The following is an 8904-nucleotide window of genomic DNA, read 5'->3' as shown; positions in this document are numbered from 1 at the left end:
AGCAGAAGGCTGTGCTGGCTCCTGATAAAGGCAGGGGGATTGCTCCAACACTTGGATAAATGAACATTTGCAAAATTAGACACAGATTAGGTCAGATACCAACAGATGCTGCAGAAAACCCAGAGCATTATAGAATTACAGAATTCCAGAATGGTTTGGGTTGGAAGGGACCTTAAAGCCCATCCCATTCCACCCCTTGCTGCAGGCAGGGACACCTTCCACTATCCCAGATTGTCCGACCTGGCCTTGGGCACTCCCAGGGATGGGGCAGCCGCAGCTTCTCTGAAAATACGCGATAATGATTCCTTATGATTCCCCCCAAAAAGCTGCTCTGCACCTCCAGCTGTGGCTGAGACACCTGGCAAAGGTGTCTCGAGGCCGAGTTTCCCAAGAGGTGATCAGAGGAGCCCAGGGATCTCTGAGCCCCCACCCTGGGTTCTGTTCCTCCCAAATCAGCAGGAGGGAAAACAGCACCTGGCTCATCGCCCAGTGCAGGTCGCTTCAGGGAATGGTCCCTTGTCCCCACCGTCTCTGGTTTCCTCCTGGGATAATCCTGTCCCAATTAGCTTTTGAGGATTTGAGAATTAATTTAATTATTTTTAAGTCTCCCCATCGAGGCCAACAGGAGGAGCTGGGGGGGCATTGGGGCCACTCGAGCCTCACTTGGCTGCACACGAGGGGTTTAGCAGCGATTTTCACATCTCATCTTAATCCAACACTGAGCTGTAAATCTGCCCCTCACCGGGGCAGGGCTGGCTCTCACCTCGGTGTGACAGGAACGGCCTTCATTAAGCCTCAGGGTGGGATTTGATGCCCTGGATTGATGGGAATCATCTGCGAGGAAGGGCAGCAGCTCCGGGTGGTGTCCCAGGCTCGGGACTGAGCTCTTTGGTGCTCGTTAGGAAGGGCAGAGCTCCCCAGATAGAACCAGGCACAGAATATCCGCTAAAAACAGAGATTTGAATGGGCCAAGGCAGAACCACACCTGATTTGAGAACAGGACTATGATCAGAGCATGGGCTCCCCGAGTTTTTGGGGATTTGAGGCTTTTTTTGTTGTTTCTTTGCCAAAAAGCCTGTGTAGAACCTCAAACACAACTAAAACCTCAAGGCACAAGCTCGCAAGCATCTGTCCCTCCTACCCCACCTAAACCAGGCTGTGACTTCCCGGAGTCCCCCCTCCAGGAGGAACCCAGGCCGCAGATGCCACGGTTTTGTTGGTGCCACAGCAACCCCCACATCCTCCTGTCCACACAGAAACCCCAAAGACAAAACCCCCTGCGTGTTAATTTTGTCCCTTTTCCAGACACCAGTGGAGGAATCCATGGGCTCAGCCTGCGGCTGGGGTGAGGGAGGGATGATCCATTGCAGCCAGAAATGCGGGTCCCCAGCCCCGCTGAGCTACAGGTGACAGAACCGTGCGCTCGGCAGGCTCCAAAATGCCATTTTCCTGCGACACGGGGCAACAATTCCCATTTGCAGCAGTGCTAAACGCACCCCCGCGGCCTCTCGGATGTGTTGTGCATGGAAATCGCTCTGAGAGATGCTCAGCAATTAACACGGCGCGTGCGGGAAGCGAGAGACAAAGCCATTGTCTGCCGATGTTAAACGATTTTTTTGGAGGCACAGAACCGACTGCCACAGCCTAATCCAGCCTTTGGCTAAAATAATCCCCTCCGTCTATAAACTGCCCGGAAAATCGGTGTTGTGCTCCCCTCGGTTCAGCGTTATCAGGCACTCAGAGGCACCGAGCCAGGTCCTTAAAATCAGATTTTGAGGAGGGGGCAGAACCCCTCCTCTTCCGCGCTGCTCGGAATGAGGATGCAGTGAAAGGGTTTGCTTCTATCAGAGCTCTTGACCATCGGCTTTGCCATCGAAGCCACCATTCCCTCTTCTCCCAGCTGAGAAATCCTGGTCTGCAAGAGGCTCTTTGGAGGCAGATGGACAGTCTGCCTGCTTTGTAACCAAAATCACCAGCTCTTCCCGAAAGAAATCAGACACTGAACTTCATAAGGAAAAGTTAAAAGTCGAGATGCAGAAGAATATTCAGCTGTTGGAAATTTTAAACCTGATTTCCCACAGAACTGAGCTCCCTGAGCACTGGAGCACGCACCCGAGTTGGGTGAGGAACAACCCCGCCTGTCTCACCGACATTAGCGGGAATACTCCCAAATTCCCACCGCAGCAGAGTCCGTTCCGCATCCCACATCCTGGGGATGGCGTCCAGGGGGACTTTAGTCCGCCCAGGGCAGGGCAGGGGCAGCAGAGGTGGGAGCCCTGCGCTCCCAGGGGTGGAATCCATCCCCCAGAGCTGGTCCCACACGCTCCCGCCCCTTCCCTTTCCCGGGCGCGCTCCGGGCTGCCGCAGGACGCGCTGTGCCGCCGCGGCGCTTTGTCACCTTCTCCTCGAACACCTCACCCTGGCAGGGGATTAAGGAGCATTAACTGCCCTCCCGAAGGCTCCCGTCCGCTCGGTCCGCCTGCCAGCGAGCCCAGATGGGAGCAGATTGAGGATTAACTCCTCTCGTCCTCCCCAAAGGGCAAGGAGGGGGTGTGGGGTTGGATGGGAGCGGGGAAGGGCTCCCCACGCTCCTGCACGATCTGCGAGCTGGTGCCCATTTCCAAACAAAACCTTGGCACTGCAGGTTGGTGGGCAGCGGAGGGCTTTTGGGGAGGTGTCACCTCTCACCAAAACCACTGGCGTTGTCCAGAGGGCTGCAGCTCCCGGTTCCCGCCAGCGAGATCTGCTCCCCCGGAACAGATCTCGGGGTGCAGAGCTGTGCTGCTCCCCAGCCCCCACACCTGGGGCCTCTGCCCGGCAATCCCCGCCACGGCAGCATCCTCAGGGCACGGGAACGAGCCCGGGACAGCCGGGACCGCAGAGCCGAACCCAGGGAACATCCCGGTGCCACAGCTCCATCCCCTCTGCCAGCACCTCCTGCCCGCGGGCATTTCCTGAGCAGAGCCGGCTCCGCTTTCTGCTTCGCTTGCAGGAGCGCAGCCCAGGCAGCAGACAGAGCATCAGGGCTCTGTTTCCAAGGAGATTTTCACACACTCTGATGGGGAGGAAAAAAAAAACCACCCGACACATTTCGTGCGAGCTGAAGGTACAATTCCGCTGGCGCTTCTTGTCTGTTGAGCACGGCGAGCTAAACTAAGGGTGGGACTGCAATAATGAGCGTTAATTGGGCTCGTTTTGTGCTGTTCTCTACAGAAAAAAAGGTGGCAAGGAAAGCAAAGGAGTTGCTCAAACAGCTGAAGGGAAGCAGCACTTCAGTGACCAGGCCGTGATTCTGGGATTTTGTCTCTCAGCATCCTAAAGTCCCTTGGCTTGGCGCTCCGAAGGCTTTCAGGGTAAAAATATCAGGGCAGGCAAGGAATTCTCAGTGTTTCGATTATTCAACGCCCTCACCAGGGAGCTGCACAACCCCAGCCAAGTGTTGCTGTTTCCTCTGGGCTCGACCCTCAAGCAGGCGACAACAACCTCTCATCACCGAGCCTTGAACTTTGCTGCAGCAGGGCGAGTTCAGATTCCTGCCGACGTTTTCCCCACGATTCATCATTTTCTAATGCACTGCCCCAAGCAGCTGCTCCTCTCCCCTCCCCGCCCTGATTGATGCCTCTCCCACCTGGAGGGTGACGGGCTCTGAATAACTGCAGAATTTCCATCAGACAGGGAGGGGAAGGGGAGGCAGAGCGGAGCTGAGGTCATGGCAAGGCTCTTATCCACTTCCCCCCGTACTGAGATATTCAATTTATCCGTATTTTAAATCCTGTGCCCTCCTTTGTCTGCACAAAGGGAGGGAGGTTCCCCTCCCACTCCAGAGCCCTCCAGCATCCCAGTGCCCAGTGGGATTACTCCAGCCCCAATTCCAGCTGCAGGTGCTGATCCCTGAAGCATCCCAAGCTCCCACCCTGCCCTGAGCTGCCCGTGGAGCTCAGCTCTGCCAAACTCATCCCCACACTCAGGACCAGGGAGCCCTCCCTGCCACCAACAAATTTCCTAGCAAGGATTTACTAAAAATATCACAACCCAACCCATCTCTCCAGGCTGTAGGGCCTGGAACTCTCATGCACAGATCAGATTTTCACTGCATAAAGCAATTTACAGGACCTAACCATCTTTCCCAGCCTGGTCACGTTGTCACTGCGACCTGGGTGGGAATTCTGTCCCAGGTGGATCCTTCTTTCCCCTCCGTCTGTCCACACCACAGCTAACACACACACACACACAGTTCCCCCACAGCAGAGCACAGGAAAAAGCCATTCGTTTCCAGCCTTGAAATGTAATTTCGGTTGTTGCTCTCTTTTTATTTATTTATTTTCATTATTGATTTTAAGGTTGTAAAGCTCCGGCAGCGTCTGGTTTTTAAATGCTAATGACGGTAACAGCGAAAGGACATGAGGGAGCAGGGGAGGAAATGGAAGCATTTCACAGCTACCAAAGTCTTTAAACATCCCCGGCTATACAAGGAAACCAACAGGGAGAGCTCAGGGATGATAAACAAGTAATTCGCTATCTTGAACGCCTGTAGCTTCAATTTTTCCTCTGGCAGCTGCCTGTGCTTAAGCAGGTTCCCACCCATGCGGGTCAAAATGAAAAGACACAGCAGAACAAGAAGGGGAAAGTAAACTCTACTGGAGTTATCAGCTGCAATAACAGCCCGGGATTGGATTTGTTTTATTCAACACAAAGCTCCTGGTGCTCTTTACCAGCCTGGGAGGCTTTTCTGGATCATCACAGACCGTGCTGGGGACAGGAGGCTCCAAACCCCACTGCTGTGGGGTCAGTGGCCTCTATGGGGTTTCACCTGTGATTCTGGGGATGCTTTGGGGAGATTTGCGGTGTTTGAGTGGCCAGGGCTGTCCCAAACATCAGGAACACCAGGAGCAGCAGGCAGGATGAAGGGAGGGATGCTTTGAATTCCCAACTTGGACGCAGCCCCTCCAGCTCAGCCCCCCAAGCTGATGTTCAAGGCCACATTTTAAGGCCTGATCCTTTAAAATGCAGCTCTTTGGCACAATCCTGTCAGCTTTTGTTGTTCTGCTTGCCAATTTTCACAGCTTCCCATGGATTTTCCATGAAAATTCTCCTTCTGCCCAGCAGAGTCCCCAGCAGGCACCGCTCTGGGGCACTCCCCATGTGCTCAGCAGATGTATTTATGCACCCACACAGGCTCTCTAATATTAATCAGGAGCAGGGGTTTTAATTAAGTGGAAAAAAACCAAATCTGAATGAGGGAACAGGAGGAAGAAAAGGCGAGGTTGGAAAAGGTGAGGTTGGAAAAGGTTTCGCTTCTGGTTTTAAGTGATGGAAGCTCCTCTTCAGTCCTAGGTGAACATTTAGAGAGAGTTTACCATTTTTGGGGCATTTCATGAGGTTTTAGAAGGGACCAGGACTGTTTTGAATCCTTTTGCACTCCCAATTAGAGGTGCACTCACATCCTCTGCTCCACGCCCACCCTGCAGGGAAATTTGTTTCCCCCAGACAGACACCACAAAGTGACTTTCCTGAGAACCCTTCACAGACATGGCAAGCCACAAAAAAATAAAAATAAAAAAATCAAATTACATCAATTTTTCAGCACCCAAATTGTCCAAACTTGAGGAAAAAAATGGACAAAAGACAGGTCAACAGCAAGAGCACGTTGGGCTTTGGAGTCTCAGCAGTTTATATTTTCAGGAGGAGGAGGGGGAGCTCATTCATGGCTTCATTTGGACAGAGAGCTGGCATTTAATACAACAGGAGATACCAGGAATTCCCAGCCCTCATTACCGCCCTCAGCCTTTCCAAGGAGACAACCCCAAGATGCTCTAAAGCAGTTGCAACACCATTAATTTTATGGCATCTGAACCAGCACAAAATGAACCAAATCTGGCTTTTCCTGACCCGAACCACAGAAAACATTTCAGTGATTAAATGCTAAAGACAGACCAAGCCTGCTCCGTGCTGTCAGCAATAAAATTTAACAGCATCACATACCACAAATGAAATATTTGTGTTGAGAAGGCGGCCAGAGCAGCACATAAACCCGAGCCAGCACGTTTTATTTATTTAACCAGCAAGCTGCCCACAAAACAAAGCCCCCAGGTGCCATGCCAAACGATTTTGCAATCACGAAACCTCTGCCCGTGCTGCCCAGAACGAGCACAGGCTGGCAGCTGTAGGGGAACAGCGTTTCCCGTGCTCTGCCTTGGGGTGTGCTGATGCAGAGCTGCCCGAAAGGAGCGGAGTGATGCAGGGCTACCCTGACAAACCGAATTTAGGAGCTCAGAAACGCAGAGCTGTGGTCCCTGAGCCTCTCCCAGGGGGAAGGGAGGGGTCACAGCAGTTTTCATCCCATTTCAGGGCTCACCCTGCAGCAGTCCGGGAGCACAGGGTGCTGAAAGTCACCCCAACCCCACCCAGGTGCCCTTCCCGGACACAAAAAATGCATTGCTAAAAACCTGCAGGGTTTTCCTCATCCCACAGCTCCTCCAGGCTCTGCTCCCAAGGCCTGGCGTAGGGGGAACAGCCCAAACTGGGACCAGACTGGACTGCCCAGCACTGCTGGGCCGTTACTCACCTGAAACTCCCGGAGCACTGAACAACCCAGCGCCTTCCTCAGGCAGGAATTCCATGCTGGGAATCCCAGCCCTGGTGTTGCTGAAGACCTGGAACTGCCGGTGGTGCTTCAAAATGTTCAGCAAACCCACGAATGAAAATGAGTTTATTTTCCATTCCATCTGCTAAAAAAGAAAAAATAAAAATTCTCTCCTGTGATGACATCGCTGCCCCTAAAGAAAATTAAATTTCTGTGTTCCAAGGGTGATTTTTTTTTATTCGTGAATTAACCCCATTTTCCTGTAAGCAGCTTCAGGAAAGAATTCTCCTTGTAACCGAACTCAGGGAAACCTGGAGTAAAAGCTCTGACTCCAAGGGAGTTGCTCCCAAATCAAAATGCTGCCAGAAAAAGCCAACTTTGCCCTCAAAACCCCCCCAGTGCTTCTTTCTCTCTGCCCTTCCATCCCTGCCTTCATCTCAGCTTTTCATTGCTTTGTAAGGTTTGGGGTTTTTTTGCACTGCCCTCTATTAATCTTCCTGAAAATCAGACAGCTGATCACAAACACAGAAAATTACATTATCCACCAAAACCCTTCCTACCCACAGCACCTCCACCAGGCACTCTCTGGGCACTTTATATCCATAGGGCCTCATAAGGATGAATGTCTTTTAATTAGACACAAACTGAGCTCATTTAGAGTTATTAGAGGTTATCTGCAAATTTATTCAGCAAATAACAGCTTTTTTTAACAGGGAATTTCAGTGGAATATCAGCAGCCAGGGAGCCAGAGAAGCAGAGCCATGTCCAGCACACACCAGGAGGGACAAAGCCCACGTCAGGTGATTTTTGGTTCACTGCTGTCATCTTTTCCTCACAGAAAAAGGGAAAAAAAGGCTGAAAATGGATGGGTTTCACTTCTTCTTGCCATAATTCAGCAGCCAGCAGGGCAAACAAGGCCTGGATGTTGCCAGGCAGGAGTGGAATCATGTGCACACACACTCACACTGGGGTGTTTGGGCACGGAGGCTGAAAATGCTTGGCAATCACACCCCTGTGGGAAGGGACACTGGAGGCCCCAAAAAAGGTGGGCAGGGAACATGAGGAGGTGCCCAAAATCTCAGGAAGGTGCGATCCAAGAGCTTTTCAGCTCCAGACTCACCTGGATTTTCTCCACTGGAAAATTCCCCGTGGGAAAAATAATTCCCCATTTCCCCATGGGAAAAAAAAAAAAAAAATCCAATTTTTTATGCCATTTGCAGTTCCCTCATCCCACTGCCCAGCCCCCTTCCCCCGGCCCACACCCAGCCTTACACACAATCTGGGACATCTCCAGTTCCATTCTCCCCATCAGCTTTCCCTTTCCCATGGATTTTTTTCCAGGTTTTGGAAAAAAAATGGGGCAAATGCTGGTGAGCCGTGGCTGGGCAGAACCTGACTCCCCAGCTTCGGGGTGGTTTTCTGTCAGGTGGAGGAAAAGAACAGAATTTAGGTGAGGCCTCAGCAGCCAGGCTGAGGCTTCTGCCGTGTCTCGGGACAATCCCCATCCCGTTCCCACAGAGGAGGGAAGGGACAGCGGATCAAAGGAGGCAGCCCCGGCCGATAAATGGTGCCGATAAATGACATTTGCAGCGACTTTGCTGCGGGGCTGGGGCTCAGCTGCACGAACCGGAGGATGCCTGGCTCCTGCTGTGGGGGACCTGCATCCCCTCGTCCCCAGGCACTGGGACAGAGAGAGCCCAGCAGGAGAAGCCCAGGGCAGAGATCCGAGGAGTCTGACTGGCAGGGACGCTGCAAACCAAGGGCAGACTGTCCCCAGCAGAGGAGGGGACACGGGGGACAAGCGCATTCCCATCCTTTGGGAATCCCATTTGGTAAAATCCCCCTGCCAAACCCAGGGAAGGGAGAGCTCCGGAGGGGATCAGCGCTCACCTGCCCGGAGCAGCGCTCGGCGGCAGAGCCGGGGCCGGCGGGGAGGGACGAAACCAGGGTACAAAACTCATCCCGGGGCCGGTGGGGAGGGATAAAACCAGGGTACAAAACCCAGCCCGGGGCCGGTGCTCACACACGGGGACACCAGGGAGGGATAAAACCAGGGTACAAAACCCAGCCCGGGGCCGGTGCTCACACACGGGGACACCAGGGAGGGATAAAACCAGGGTACAAAACCCAGCCCGGGGCCGGTGCTCACACACGGGGACACCAGGGAGGGATAAAACCAGGGTACAAAACCCAGCCCGGGGCCGGTGCTCACACACGGGGACACCAGGGAGGGATGAAACCAGGGTACAAAACTCATCCCGGGGGCGGCGGGGAGGGATGAAACCAGGGTACAAAACTCATCCCGGGGCCGGCGGGGAGGG

The sequence above is a fragment of the Corvus brachyrhynchos genome, unplaced genomic scaffold (assembly GCF_000691975.1).
Source record: "Corvus brachyrhynchos isolate BGI_N302 unplaced genomic scaffold, ASM69197v1 scaffold72, whole genome shotgun sequence".
In the NCBI taxonomy this organism is placed as follows: domain Eukaryota; kingdom Metazoa; phylum Chordata; class Aves; order Passeriformes; family Corvidae; genus Corvus; species Corvus brachyrhynchos.
Note: the sequence above shows the minus strand (reverse complement) of the source record.